This window comes from Protomyctophum bolini (assembly GCF_963924005.1).
Source record: "Protomyctophum bolini genome assembly, chromosome: 18".
NCBI lineage: Eukaryota > Metazoa > Chordata > Actinopteri > Myctophiformes > Myctophidae > Protomyctophum > Protomyctophum bolini.
This window is the reverse complement of record NC_137879.1, coordinates 9,033,944-9,050,464: the sequence shown is the minus strand read 5'-3', so window position 1 is coordinate 9,050,464 and position 16,521 is coordinate 9,033,944. Positions and strand designations below refer to the sequence as shown.

Genomic DNA, 16,521 nt, shown 5'->3' with positions numbered 1-16,521 from the left:
GAAATAATAGAAAAAGAGTAAAAGCCTTAGTATGCAACTTTTTCTAATCAATAAAATGTACTTATGTCCAATCTGTATGGTATAGAGTATGCCAATACAATATAACTTATACAATAGGGGTGGTTTTGTCTCCCTGTTCTTCTATTGAGACATTTAGCCCGTGTCAAAGGTCAAAGGTCTCGCCTAGACACAGGATCTGACACCAATTTTGACCTGATGGTCCATCAGGTCAAGAAGATTCAATTTATCTCCCCGGGCCGGGCGAGCAGGCCGGCTCTATCAGCTCAACGGTGAAACATTTCAGCACTTGAAAGCAGGAAACCCACATTCGAATCTGGGGTATAGAAGACAATAGGAAAGTAACACAGCGCTGCTTTGAAACAAGAACAGGTTTTGGTAAAAGCTGTATGTATGTAGGCCACATAAAACAACAACCTATAGTTACTATTACTAGGGATGTCCCGATCTTTTCTTTTTTGTTTGTTTTGCTCCCGATCCGATTCCGAACATTCGAAAATGACGTGATCTGCCACGATTTACACGATCACGTGATTGGAGCGGAGGAAGTTAGCATTACTTTTCTTTACTTTATTATGGATCCCCATTAGCACTTGCAAAAGCGTGGCTATTCTTCCCGGAGTCCAGTACACAAAAACACAACACATCATTCACCACAACATACACAAATACAATGCACAAACATACATACAATGGTTCACTTACAAAGGATAAGAGTTACATCTCAAAACAATTGCAATTTTTGCATTTTCATATCATTTCATCATAGAAAGGTTGGAAGGGGTTTTCCATATAGCTCCATATACATTTCCCATACATATCAATCAACGTAGTTCTGGCTTCAGGCTATATATTTGTGTGCAAAATGAGTGGCATCCAATCGATAACGTGCATGTTTTCCCTTCTTGAGTATAGCATTACATTTGTGCCGTTACAATATTAGCATAAGTACCACCAGCTGCAGGTTCTCCACCCTGCCTCTATGCTGCCTTTAACACTTTCCAAATGTTATGTGTGTCACCGTTAAGACTCCACCATCCCCTTTGAAATAGTTTTACAAATTGACTACAATTGACCGTACTACTATAAGGTTTCCCCACGAGGAACCATTTTGGTTCTATAAAATAGAGCCATATGGGTTTCTTCTTAATTAAGACCCATATAAAAATGGCTCTGTAGAAAGGCCCACTACTGCCACTGTTACCCATTTTGGGCGGGAACCCCTTTTGGTGTTTTAAACATTATGTTATAATTTAGCTAGTGGAAAAATAGCAGATCTACAAGCTCATAGCGTGCCCCCGAGTGGCGCGCTGCGAGCTTGTAGGTCTGCTATTTTTGAGAAATCGTAAAAGATGTTCTTTCAAAGTGAATGTTTTTAACTAAGTTAACCCATCCGAGGTACACACCCGTCCGCACCAGAACGTGTGGACAGAAGCAACTTTTAGTCTTTCCTATATATTCCTTTAAAAAAAAGGGAACTTAACTGAATGTCAAAAGGATAAAACGAGCCGCAAATCACATTTTCACATTCACTTTGAGCCGACAGTGAGAATCTCTCTCTCTCTCTCTCCACTTTCAATAGGCCGTCCCTGGGAGAGTTGTGCTGTGTGTGTGGAGACACGCCAGCCCAGAGCCTCCGACAAACGAGCGCTCGCTCGCTCGCCTTCCGTGGAGATCGACTTGGACAACTTCAGCCGTTGTTTCTCCTGGACTAATTTCCCAGCAGGGTTTGAACCGGAACGCAACGGAACACCAGTGGGGTGAGGAGGGGAGGGGAGGGGAGGAGAGAGAGATAGAGAGAGAGAGAGAGAGAGAGAGAGAGAGATGACTGCTAAATTTATCCAACAGCACACGGCGGAGCAATGAGCCGGTAATCTCCGCGTTCCTTACAAGGCGATTCTTATCGAGAGAAGTGAAGGGCTTCAACAACAGCCACTTAACCCGTTTAGGCCTGACGTTTTACTGAAATACCTCATGTTTCTGTATCAGTGGTGCTCAATATTTCATGTCAAGGACACCCAAAAATGATATGTAATTGGCCACCGACACCCGTCTGAAAATATGTATATTTCAGGAAACCCCCCCAGAAGCAAAGATTTGAGTTAAAAAACGTTGGCTCTGAAAGAAAGATTTGTGCCACAATTTTCACGATTTTTCAAAAACAGCAGACCTACAAGCTCGTAGCGCGCCACTCGGTGGCGCGCTACGAGCTTGTAGATCTGCTATTTTTCAATAGCTAAAGTATAACATGATGCTTTAAAGGTGTTCCCGCACAAAATGGGTTAAAGACTCAAAAAACACGGCTACGGTACAAAGAGATACAACCTCAAAGCCTGGGCAACAATCCCCTCAGCTGATAAACATCTACCTAAAAGAGGCGTGCTCTGCCAGAAAAGAGAGAGAGAGAGAGAGGAAAACACCCCCCACACTACCTCCCTCTCTCTCCATTACTTTCAGAAATAACAAACGGACGTCTGGATAACAAGGTTGTTTACTCTGTTAATATTTCAGTCCATTATCCTCCTCCTCTACCCATTATTATTTTTCTACCGGAAAAAGAGAGAGTGGGGGGAGAAAAAAAAAAGCAGTTTTCTCTCCACTGGAACAATGGAGACCATTTTCCCCTTCAGCTGGTCGAGTGCCTCCAGAAGTAAATCTGTCAGCGGTGTGCCAGCCAGGCCAAAGCATGGGGGGGAGGGGGGGGGGGGCGCTGAACCAAGACCCCATCCTACTATTAAAGCATTCTGACCTGAGATCAGATTCTAAAAATGTCTTCTACATCCTGACAGTTTTCTGAAAAAGCTATGTTTCTATGTCAGTCGTTCTTCGATTTCTCAAAAATAGCAGACCTTTCCAGCTCGTAGCGCGCCACTCGGTGGCGCTCTATGAGCTTGTAGATCTGCTATTTTTCAATAGCTAAAGCATAACATAATGCTAGCACAAAAATGGGTCCCCGCCCAAAATGGGTTAATAATATCACTTTACATGCACATATCCTCCCTTCCTCCTATAGACAAGAATCATCACCTTTGATGTTTCTGCGTGTGCACGTGCGTGTGTGTGTGTGTGTGTGTGCGTGTGCGCGCATGTGCATGCGTGTGTGATTTGCATGATCAACTCAAAACAACAGAGGGCAAAGCGCAACTGACAACGTCGGCATGTGCCGGCGCGGTACATTTCAATTTAGCTTGGTAAGCGTGTCGTCTTGTGTGTCGCGCTGCGTTCGTCCCGGCCTCCCCGAGCGAATAGGAATATCGGCCGCGTCAGCAGCCAGCCACACGCATGGCTGCGTCCCCCGTGCCAAGGCGCTGTAATTTAGAGACCGCGCAGGCACCGTTTGAGTGGTGCAACCCACTCCTATAGACAGCTATGTGTGTGTCCCTGGCTGGCTGTGTCCGAGCACTAACATAGAGTTTGGTTGGTTTTCACAACCAAGTGTCACTGTTGCACAGCCTAACACACAAACATATTAACTGTATTTCTCGACCGTTTCGGACGCTGGGCGGCTCGCCGGAACGCGGCCTGGCACCCTGGCCGCGTTCCTGTGTGTCTGGAACCTCCGGGGACCCCCCCGGGGACCCCCACACGGAGTTGCAACACTCACTGCACACGGGTGTGATTATTTCTTTTCAAAGCAGTATGAGCGCATGCACAAGTCCAAGTTTAACCCCTGCACTTTTATTCCCCTGTTTACATCCAAGAGAAATGAATGCGAGAGAGAGAGAGAGAGAGAGAGAGAGAGAGAGAGTGCGCCCCGACTATCTTCAGAGTTCCAGAGGTGGAGGTTATCAGCAGGAGTCATAACCCCAACACCGATACGGCAGACCACTAAATAAACAAACACGTTTTACCCGATGCGGGGGAGAACATAAGGGCAGATCGAAGGCGTGGCCGGGCCTGCACTGTCATGGCGGAGGTGGGAATTATCCTCCTCCTCCTCCACCACCACCAGCCTGGTGTCAGCGAGAGGCCAGGCCTCCAGGACCCAGAGCCCAGCTCAGAGCGACGGCCCCCTGGCTGAGGGGCTCTGCTCTACTCCCACTCCCACTGGGTCCTTCCAGGAACAGTTGGTGGTGATTCAGAGCTTCCTGGTCTGGGAGAAGAGGGAGGGAGAGAGAGAGACTTCCACTCCCCCTAGAATGTGCCCACACTACACATACATGTGCGATCGTGCGCCACACATGTAAACACACACACTTGCACACACACGCACACACACACACACACACACACACACACACACACCACTCCCAGTGGACGGTGAGACAGCCAACTCCGCGCTGTACTCAGGCTTACATTGGGAGGACGCCAACTCAAACAATGTGTTGATAAAGTCCAGAACGGAGCAGTGTGTGAGGGAAACACAGAGAAGCGAACGCAGGGTATAGCGCACGGAGATTCACACGTGCACGCTTCTTGCGCTCGTGTGTATGTACACACACACGCACACGCGCACACACACACACACGCTCACACACACAGCACTGAACAGGCAGACAGGTTTTTCTTTTCTTTTTTTCTTTCCACTCCCTCTACAGTGTTTTACTGGCTGTATGTTAAAGACTGTTTAGAGCCAATAACCGACTTTACAGGAGAGCTTTCTTTTGATTGGCTCAGAGCTACAGAATGCACGTATATAATATATTGTCCAGGCATTGACTGCTGTATAGGTGAGGTTCCCATTTATTAAACACATTATGAAATAGAGCAGTTTTCTTTATGCATGTGCCCAGCCGAGTGGCAAAGTATATAGTTTGAGCTTGCCACTACACAACTGTAGTATAGCTAAACGCTATAGGCTGGCCCCTGTCGAGTCTCACCCTCTCTCTCTCTCTCTCTCTCTCTGTTCACCACATCCTGTCATTTCAGGCTCTATACTAATGCAACCATGCTCCCAGGGACTCTCAACGCACAGTCGCGCACACACACACGTGTGCACGTAGGCACACACGCACGCACACAGTCAATTAGTCCGGGCCCAACCTTGCAGCTGTGAGATAAATGGTGTGGAGTCTCAGCAGGCTTGTTGAGCTGGGTCTCTCTGTTCCAATGTCTGGGCTTTATATAGACCGGGCCTCTGGAGGCCCCCCCCCCCCACCCCCTCCGACCGGGCTGAGGTGGTGCGGTCTAGTATGTGGATAAGCAGGGGCACAAGGTGCTACATGGGGCCCCGTGTTAACTGTTAACCCAATGAGACCCCCGAGGAGGACCCTGAGTCTACCTAACTGAATCACAACAGTTTTCTGAAAAACCTATGTTGCTATACTTAAGTTACATCAGTGGTGCTCCAATATGTTCATGTCAAGGACCCCTATATAGGGGAAACTTTGACAGAAAAAGACTCGCTCACCGTATAGAAACTAGAAGTAAAACTCCTTAGACTGAGACTTAAGAAAATATATTTTTTCCTTTATTTTATCATGCTCATAAAGTGCTCTGTGTTCAAAGTGCAATTAAAAAGCAAATGTTTCGGTCCTATAAGACCTTCGTCAGTGCTGTATGATTTTCACAGACAAAGAACTTGCTCTTTAAAGAGCTCCAAAACAATACAGCACCTGAGCACCCACGCGACCGTAGTCAAGTTTGGAAAAAAAGGAAGAAGAAAGGCGCAACAGTTTTCTCAGTGCTTCAAGGACCCTATATAGGAAACAACGTCAGAGACAGGTGTGCGTAGGCACTATAGGCAGGGATCAACGTATTCGGAAAAAAATGCACAAAAAGTACACAATGACCCACAAACTTTCAATATGTAATATAAGTCAAGGACCCCTAACATGTCAAAAATGTATTTGGCCGCACGCGGACCCACATCTCTAAATATTTTGTTCCGGGAATGCAGGGACCCCCAACCAGAAGCCAAGATTTGAATTCAAAAGGTTTTGACACAAACATTATCTACAAGTTATGAGTTTGTATATCTTTAAACCAATGTGCTATATAATATATATTATATATAAAATCAAACACTGTCTGACACGGATGCTTTTGGGTTAAACATATGACCACAAGGCCCCTCGCCTCCGTCGACTCCCCTAATCAGAGCTGGTCAGGGTGGGGGTGGTGGGGGATCGGGGGGGGGGGGGGTGTCCGCTGGGGGGATAGTAATAAAGCTCCATATAAACAACATTCCAGGACAGGTCGTTTCCGTCCTATGCTTGGTTTAGCCGTTACTAATGCTGTGAGGAGCCGGAGTCAAGCAGTAAGGGGCTGCAAACTACAGTATATTGATCTTTTTTCTCTGAGCAATTAGTCTGATGTTGATTACTTATTCCCAATATAGTCGAATAATTGGAAGCATAATAATTACACAATAAAAAACGTACTGAAAGCGTTATGTTTGTTGTACTTTGTCACACATAACGGTGTGGTGCAATAATAGTGAAAATAGCAGATCTACAAGCTCACACAACGTGTCGCTGCAGATTGGCGATTTAAGTTTGCAAATGGTTTTGAATTTGAACCTTTCACCAACGACCATGGCCAAAAATAAGAATATTAAATATATTAAATTGAATATTAATCGATTATATGAATTTGTGAAATTATAGATTTTCTTTTAACCCCTTTTGGGGCGGGAACCCCTTTGGTGTTTCAAGCATTATTGTTATACTTTAGCTATTGAAAAATAGCAGATCTACAAGCTCATAGCGCGGCACTGAGTGGCGCGCTATGAACTTATAGGTCTGATATTTTTGAAAAATCGTAAAGAATGTGGCGCAAATCTTTTAATATATATTATTTCAAAGTGAATGTGAATCGATTAGTTTGACGCAACTGTTGCACCCCCCCCCCCCCCCACACACACACACACACACATGAAAACAGAGCAAGCTGCTTCATTATATTATCTCTGGCACTGCGCCAGCCAGTCCCTTTAACAACATAAAGACGTTATATAGACAGTGCATGCAGATGTCTATCTCCACTGCAGCACGTCCACTTTGCACTATAGCAGTGGCTGACTGACGCACAACACGCCTCTAAACGATGACACATCCCATATATACCAGCGGCCGGCCGGGCAGCAGTGGGGCCTGTGTTTATACGCTCACTCTCTCTCACGAGTAGGTCTGTGTGTGTGTGTGTGTGTGTGTGTGTGTGTGTGTGTGTGTGTGTGTGAAGGGGGGGGTGTCTGTGCGTGTTATAGACAGCTTCCAATGACAGCAAGAGTATAGAAGGCAGCCTGCGAGCGCGTGCGCGCACGCACGCGCTCACAACGAGGTGAGACATTATAGCGGGGTGTAAGTTTAAGTACGCGTGGCCCGGCGGATTAACTGCGGAATAAAAAAGTGCTGATGGGCAACAAAAGGAGCAAAAACAGCCATTCATCACCTTGGCACAGGATCAAACTCACACACACTCCTCAGATGCCCTCCTTGAGTTATCCCATTCTGGGCGGGAACCCCTTTTGGTGTTAGCATTGTGTTATGCTTTAAGCTATTGAAAAATAGCAGATCTACAAGCTCGTAGCGCGCCACCGAGTGGCGCGCTACGAGCTTGTAGGTCTGCTATTTTTGAAAAATTCGAAGAACGACTGACATAGAAACATCAATCAGGATGTAGAAGACATTTTTAGAATCTGATCTCAGGTCAGAATGGGTTATAGTGCGGCACAGCTCCGGTGGCAGCCTGGCTGATAACGCCTGCCCTAACCTGAATTGATTATTAGGGAGGGAGTGCGGAATGGATGCATCCTCGCTCGCCAAAAAGAAGAAAAAAAACACACACACGAGGACGTGTAACGCATCCCCCCAAAGAATCGCCTGGCTGAGATTCCGTTAACCCATTTAAGACCCCATGAGGACCCGATTCTATAGCAAAAAAAATTCTTCTAAATCCTAAAGGTTTTCTGTGGAAAAAACGTATGTTGCTTTATGTATCAGTGGTGCTCAAACTATATACTTTCATGTCCAAGGACCCCCAGAATGTACTATAGCTCTTACCCGTTGTGAGATAGTGCACCCCAATGATTTCCTCCCCAATGAATGCGATCCTTTAAACAGGGACCTGTGTTTCTGCTGCTGTTGCACTTTTGTGAGGCTCTGCATGTGGTAAACAACAGAGAGAGAGAGAGAGAGAGAGAGAGAGAGAGAGAGAGAGAGAAGGAGAGAGAGAGAGAGAGAGAGAGAGAGAGAGACACTGGTGTGAAACTACTAGTATTATACCTTTACTGTACGCCATTATCATCCTCATCATGATCGCAGTCACACACACACACACACACACACACCACACACACACACACACACACACACACACACACACACACACACACACACACACACACACACACACACACAGCAATACTCAAGTCGCATACTTAACTGTACATCTCAAATCATGAAGTTAAATGTTATGCAAACTTTGTCTACCCATTAACATTTCTCTCGCGTGTATAACTATACAAGAGTTACATTATTGTTAAACATCTGCATTACTTCGTTAATTTACAAGATTCTGTCTACACAATTAGAGAATGTAGAAGAATTATTTTGATCAACATTATTATCTCCTAAATGGTACCACATCAATACAGCATGGATGGAATTGTAGACAAAATCTTATCCAACGAGTATGACGGAAGACAATTTCACCATGAACTAATATCTCTGCCATATGATTATTTTTTATGTTTTGTTTATAAATTATTATCAAACGATAGCGATTATGCATCCCTAATCTGTGGTTGAATAAACAGCTCGCGTTCAGTTCCACACGCTAGCAGTGTCAAAAGCAACAACAATATTATCCTATCCTACTGTATCTGAAGATCAAAGGAGGGTACAATAACGGTTGCTAATTTGCAACGTGTTATGGTTGCTAATTTGAACACGCTGTCATCGTCTTCATCTGACAACACAGCTGCAGTGTAATAATAATAACACTCAGTGGTGGAAAGTAACTAAGTGCATTTACTGAAGTACTGAAGTACTTATGTAAGTACAATGTTGAGCTATTTGTACTTTACTTGAGTATTTCCAATTCCCAATACTTTTTCTACTCCACTACATACAGTATCAGAGGCGAATATTGTACTTTTACTCAGTACATTTATTTGAAAACTTTAGTTACTATAGTTACTTTAAATAAAAAAATCACACCCGTGTGAAGTGAGTTGTGCAACTCCCTCTCTCTCTCCACCCCCCCCCCCCTCTCTCTCTCTCTCTCTCTCTCGCTCTCTCTCTCTCTCATTAGCAGGCAACAGTGCAGTACTACAGCGCCCCTACTGTGATTAACGTCACATAGGTGAATGACCAACACATAACACGGACATTGCTGTTCCTTGGAGTGGTTGCACCACTCAAAAAAAAACATGCATTAGCCACTTCAGTCATATATAGCAGATCTACAAGCTCACAATGTGTCGTGATGCGACGCATTGTGAGCTTGTAGATCTGCCAAAAGATGTATGAACCCGAAAACTTGAAATGAGATATTCTGCACAATCAGTGCTTTCTACTTTTGGTAGGCCTAAGGCCGATTCTAAAAACGCCTCTAAATCCTGACCTAAGGTTTCTGAAAAACTTCAAATATTTATATAGCAGCATCAAACATTTACATTTTTAAATACTGTACATACTGTACAGAACCCAAATATGGGTTCCCAGCCTGAAGGGGTAGGATACCAATATGGGTTCCCGCCCAGAATGGGTTAAGTACATGATTTGGATACCAATACTTTTGTACTTTTACCCAAGTGAATTTAGAATTCCAGACTGTACAGTACTTGTATAACAAGAGTATTTCTACATTGCAGTATCGATACTTTTATGTAAGCAAATAACGAGAGTACGTTTTCCACCACTGGTAATAAAACCGGTGCCCTGAAACCATGTCGCACAAAGTTCACCACCAGCACTGAGGTTGAACGTAGAACAATGAATGTACTAACAGGAGATTCTTCCTGCTTGTGCGCATATAATAGTGCGTGCGTGTGTGTGTGTGTGTGTGTGTGTGTTTGTGTGTGTACTATTATATCTGCAGGCACAGAGACGGCTCAGTGAGGCTTCACACAGGGCATGACAGTAAATGCACCAGCACCACAAAAGAGGAAACGCATGAAAAGGGATGAATCATGGGATTGTATCTTTCTCAACCACGACACGCACGCACGCACACACACACACACACGCACAAGGGCACGCACGCAGGCAGACCGCCTCAGGGTCTAGGTCAGCGCTGTTGTCTGAGTAGCAGCAAGCGAGCGTCTCACTAGAGACAAACACACACAAACACACACACAAACACACAACACTCCCACACAACCTTTAGACATCGTGTAGCATCCACATAACAGGATATATTTTAGCGGTTGAAGTAGTTCGTTGTGTGTGTCAGAGACAGAGACAGTGACATGTCTTTTCTCTCAATCAGGCCAGGAGGATCGGAGGAGGAGGAGGAGGAGGTGGCCTCCATTTCAACTGGCCGAGGTCACCGGGTCACCAAAGCCCTCTCTATGGAACTAGAACGCTCCTCCTGTCACAGTTCTGGGGCTTGGTTGCCCTGACTGCCTGCCTGCCACAAAATGTCTCCTGACAGCAACCATCTCTCCCTCTCTCTATTGCACACACATGCACGCACGCACACACACACGCACACACACAAGTGCTCTCTTGTCCCCCTTCCACACTCTTCCGAAAAAATAAACTAAATAAACGAAGCTCACCCCTACGTGATCCGACGAACCATAAATAAATAAACAGAACACAAACAACAACAACATCCTCTGAAACAAAGTCAGACCATGAATACTATAGCTCTCCTCCTCCTCCTCCTCCTCCCTCGCTCCTCCTCCCTCACCCTCCTCCTCCTCCCTCCTCCTCCTCCTCCTCCTCCCTCCTCCCTCCTCCCCTCCACTCGCTGGAGACGGTTTCTGCTTCCGTGTCAAGTTAAGGTGAGGGATTCTGCCGTGATACGGGCTGTGTTTGAAGCCTGGGGGATGGAGGGCAGATGCTTCTTTGCTGGTTTTCTTTTAGCTTGGCTTGGCCTGAAGCTGAAAGCCCTTCTCTCTCTACTCTAAATACGCTGCTGGATTCCGACGCTGACTGATTCCTAGCAGTGTTTACAGGGTCACGTGGAATAAAGCAAAAGTAAAATCTCATGACTGAAGGTTTACTTATACGATGTCTAGGTGTTATGGTTCTAAAACCTATGCTGCAACTTGCGGAGCTGCGACGTGTTGTGAGCTTGTAGATCTGCTGTTTTCGGTGTGCGATGCTTTCGTAGAAGACATGCCGGCTTCTGTGGATTCCAAAAGACTGAGATCAGTCGTGGCGACTGAGAACTTTAATCCATGAGATTACAGAGTTTACACACAAGAGGACATCTTTGAACACCAGAGTGTTTAACGGGACACCGTTTACACATTATAGATAAGATAAAAGTGAGATTTGTATGTGTGTGTAGCCGTGCTGGACAGAACCGGGTTAACCCTCCGACAGATTACGTTTTGAAATTACACATAATAATAACGCAGGACATTGAGGGGGGAATATTGGCACAGCCCTGATTCTGCCCTCCAAAACCGTCCAGGAAATTTGATTCTAACGTGATTTGGACAAATAGACACCTGGTTTAAAGAGAGAGGTTAGATACTTCATTGGAACACATTGACGACTAACTGTGAGACCTACACCGGGATAGCAGCATCACTTCAGAGACTGCAGAATGAAGATGAGACGACCACAGCTGCTTATGATTAAAAAAAATGTAGAAGTGGGGATGTGAATTTTCGATTATTGCATTAATAGTCAATTGATACGTTTTGATAAGGTTATCGATCGATTAACCAGTTTAAAATGCTCTAAGTAGGGGTGTGAATGTTTGATTAATGCATTAATAGTCAATTGATACGTTTTGATAAGGTTATCGATCGATTAACCAGTTAGTTGATAAGCGGCGTTTTTTGTAAAAAAATCTAAGAATTTATTTTTTTGTAAAAAATCAATTTCCCTCAATGTCAAACATACACATCTACATTTAGCCGACATACAGAAATAACATGAAAGGCATGTTACATTCCTTGATCAAATATTTATTTGACCATTGACGATACAGGGCCTAAATATTAATATCAAGCAAGCACATGGTATATCTGTATACTATAGTGTATATCTTTGATTGCAGATTTGCTTTTGACCCGTTTCTACCCAGTTTTTCTCTTATCTCCTTCTCTTAATCGACCTCTGAATTATACACGACAATGGAGAAAACTACATGACAATGGAGCGCGTACAAAAAAATAAAAATATCACCCACTCCTTTACACCTGTGATAGGGCTCCGATTCCCAACAGACTGGGAAATGTATACATCTTAAACACTATACTAACTGCAGGCCTATGAAAATATGTGCACACACACGCACACGCACACACACACACACACACACACACACACACACACACACACACACACACACACACACACACACACACACACACACACACACACACACACACAGTCTGTTCGTTCACGTTGTTTCTTACTCTAGTTTTTCAGGTCGGCAAGCTTAGGTGACCCCATCCATCTGCTCCCAAACGCACACACGCATACATACAACTCCATCCATGACCCCACATCCTATAGAGACCCCATCGCTGCCTCTAGCACACACACACAACCCCCCACCGCCATCACACACACACACACACACACACACACACGCACACACACACGCACACACACGCACACGCATACCCCCACACCCACATCAGCACTGGGATTAAATCAAGTGTATGGAGAGCAGGCTCCCCCCACCCACACAACCCCCCACCGCCATCCCCAACACACACACGCACACGCACACACACGCACACGCACACACACACACACACACACACACACACACACACACACACACACACACACACACACACACACACACACACACACACACACACACACACACACACACACACGCACACACACACACACACACACGCACACGCACACGCACACGCATACCCCCACACCCACATCAGCAGCACTGGGATTAAATCAAGTGTATGGAGAGCAGGCTCCCCCCACCCACACCACCACCAACACCACCATCCCCACCACAGGGAAAAAGAAGCCACTTCACCATATTTTTTGCTTGCTTCATTCTGTGATAGTGTTTTTTTTTTACCAATTAAAATAAATAAAAATAAAAAAGGGCTCCGGGGGCCATGTCAGCAGTGGGAATGGGGGGGGGGGGGGGTGACCCCTGTGAACTTGGAGGTGGTGGAGGGGGGGGGGGGGGAGGGCATGGCCGCAGGGCACAAAGGTGAGAGTTCACGTCAGAGGTGGGGGGTGTGAAAGAGGATGGGGCGGGCAGGGGGGCATTATCTATAGGGCAGTGGTTCCTATTACTAAATATTATTATTATAAATATTAAATAATAATAATATACTAAACATTTTAGCCTGCGATCCAAAAGGGAAATCAGATGTTTGCCCGGCCCGGGACCCAAACTAGTGACAATGTGACCATTTGAATACACTCTCAGAGTCATTGGGGGTCCTTGAAATTAAAATGTTCGAGAACCACGTACTGTAAACTAAATGGAATTAGTATCATTGGTAACACCAGTCGAACAAGAGGCCCGTATAAGTAGGAAGAGTCATTTCCAAAATGGCGTATGGTAGGGGCAGCAAGAGAGAGATGGAGGCCTTCAGGGCCGTGGCTCAGCGGTCCAGGCACCTTGGCCGGTATAGTCCGAGTCTGGCAGTGTGCCACGGGTTCGACTCCCGATCAGCCTACTGTCTGTCCCTCTGTAAAACATATAAAATAAAGGCGAAAACCGCAAAAAAAACATTAAATAAAAGAGAGAGATGGAGAAGAGAGTGAGCGAGAGAGAGATGGAGAGCTGAAAGGCGGAGTGGTTATTGTTGTGGAGTTGACCAACAGGCAGACATTCTGATTGTCTTGTAGTATTAAAGGGGGTAGGAAACCTGAAGCCACATGAAATATATCACACCAGAGTGGAGCGTCTTTTAGCAAATTAACTCACAAAGTAATGGGGGAAAAATACATCAGGCAGAGGGGGGGGGGGGGGGGGGGGGGAGTGCTAGAGAGAATGGAAGGTGACAGGAGGGGTTGAGCAAGAGAGAGAGAGAGAGAGAGAGAGAGAGAGATGTGGTAGTGGAGAGGGAGAGAGAGAGAGAGGTTGAGAATTAACAATTACACTGCCGCACTCTTACTGTGTTCCGCCGGACATTAACGCATTTTGAGCGGGAACGTCTTTTGGTGTTAGCATTATGTTATGCTTTAGCTATTGAAAAATAGCAGATCTACAAGCTCTTAGCGTGCCACCGAGTGGCGCGCTACGAGCTTGTAGATCTGCTATTTTTTGAAAAATCGACCAATACTGGCATTGAAACATAGCTTTTTCAGAAAACTGTCGGGATATAGAAGACATTTTTAGAATCTGATCTCAGGTCAGAACGGGTTAAATGAACCAAACACATGAATTACAGAGTGGCAGCGAGCAGGGCTGAATTAACGCCATATATCAAAGCCCAGTCCAAATAGTTGAGGGGTGAGGGGCTCTGTGTTGTGTACCTCAGCTGATGACATGAGGTGGTGGTGGGTGGGGGAAGGGACAGGACGAATACGTGTGTGTGTGTGTGTGTGTGTGTGTGTGTGTGTGTGTGTGTGTGTGTGTGTGCAGTGCATGGCAAGGAACGGAAAGAGGGAGGAGGGGGAGAAAAAAAATAAAGTAACTCAACATTTCTATCTCCGCCCATTAAAGTTAACCACTTCTCTCTCTGCCGAGCCATAAAGCTGTCACCCGGGCCCCTGATTTATTCCGCCCTTGCCCAGGCTCCTGTCCTAACTATCGCATGCCTCCAATTAATTTTTTTTTTTTTTTTGCTCTCTCTCTCTCTCCATCCCTTCTCTGGTAAATGTAATGAGATTGCAGCACTGAAAAAAACGCTGACTCCGGATTAATGCACCCATTCCTTAATAATACAAAAAGGTGGCTTGCAAAAGCAAGGAACAAAAAAAAAAAAAAAGAAGGAAGATGCATGCTCCACCAATAATGGCATTTTAAAGGCGGCCCGTGGGTTTGTCAGAGATGTAATTAACACTATTCATCACGCGCATTTTTCACGGGTTTGTACATTTTTGCGGCCGGCGCAAAAAAACCCTAAAAAAACCCTAAAAAGCTGAAGCGCCCGGGCCAAGGAAACGTCAATAGCGCTTCTTTTTTTGTGACGAATGCGATCCTCGGATGCTGTCGGCGCCATTCTATTCGCCCCCTCGCCTGTTGTTCATCCATTCACCCGTTCATCCGTTCACGTCGTCAGACAGAGAAGAAGTCGTCTGGACAAAGATGTCAGTGGCGGTACGGTGGGGAGCAGAGAGGGAGTTATGGGGGCAAGTGGTATAGAAAAAAATGACTCAATTCTTTAACCCATTCTAGACCTGACTAGAACTGATTCTATGAATGTCTTCTAAATCCTGACGGTTTTCAGAAAAAACCCTATGGTTCTATGTCAGTGGTGCTCAACCTTTTTCATGTCAAGCACCCCCAGAATAGGGGTTAGGGTTAGGGTCTGTAAATATGTCAGTCCAGGGACCCCCCCAGAAGCAAAGATTTGAGTTAAAAACGTTTGCTCTGAAATAATATATAAATTCAAAGATTTGTGCCACATTTTCTCTAAAAGCAAAATAGCAGATCTACGAGAGCTGCCCTGCGTCTGAAACGGTCGAGAAATGACAGAGTTACTATGTGGGGGAATTAGCAGACATCTCTCTCTCTCTCTCTCATGCACGCTACACATTGTAATTAGCAGGCTCACAGTGCAACACTATCTCTCTCTCTGTTTATAGCACAACAGCGCCACGTTTGCCCCTATTGGTACCCTAAACATAGGGACTATACTACACTTTTTTTGAAAAATCGAAGAACGACTGACATAGAAACATAGCTTTTTCAGAAAACTGTTAGGATTTAGAAGGCCTTTGTAGAATCGTTCCCAGTTCAAAATTGTATTTAAGTACAGCACTTGGTATAAACGTAGCTACTCGGTTACTCTACGCCACGGTGTTGTGTGAGTATCATTGACAGCGGGGCAGTCACTGCCTGCCAGTGGCTCTGAGGCCACAGCAGAGATGAGCACATCAGATAAGACACAAAATGGCCACGGTAATTACATTTGAGTCCGAGAGATAGAATATCCAAACCCGCCAAACAAAAGGTCAACAATGCGGAGGGCTAATTGAGTTGAGGGGTTTAATTACTTCTCGGCCATATAAACTTCCAGAGGCACTGGCCCGTGGGGGGTGGGGGGGGGGACTGGGCGCAATAACAACAATAAATTGGGCTTATCGTGGGTCCTGATTGAGCCGCGCACTGACCGTTATGGGTGGGCTGCAGGTGCACACTGGGAGGTATTAAATGGACCGTTTTGGTCAAAGCCGCCGCAGAGCGCAGCTGGCAGGTGTTGGCATGGAGGGACTTTATTACCCTATAAACTATCAGAGACAATTCACTCACACCGTCTTCTGGGGCCAG

At 45.5% G+C, this 16,521-nt stretch overlaps 1 protein-coding gene across 5 annotated transcripts in view; it reads right to left on the bottom strand.

Moving 5' to 3' along the window:
* Positions 1-16,521, bottom strand: part of LOC308333357 (C-terminal-binding protein 2) — a 150,777-nt gene that overhangs the window by 93,035 nt on the left and 41,221 nt on the right. The window contains exon 2 of one of the 5 annotated variants that reach the window (XM_080789717.1): positions 7,962-8,060. The exons of the other annotated variants lie outside the window; for them this stretch is intronic. The gene's annotated coding sequence lies outside the window, so the exon portion shown is untranslated. The remainder of the gene's footprint in view (positions 1-7,961; positions 8,061-16,521) is intronic. 5 annotated transcript variants of the gene reach the window in all.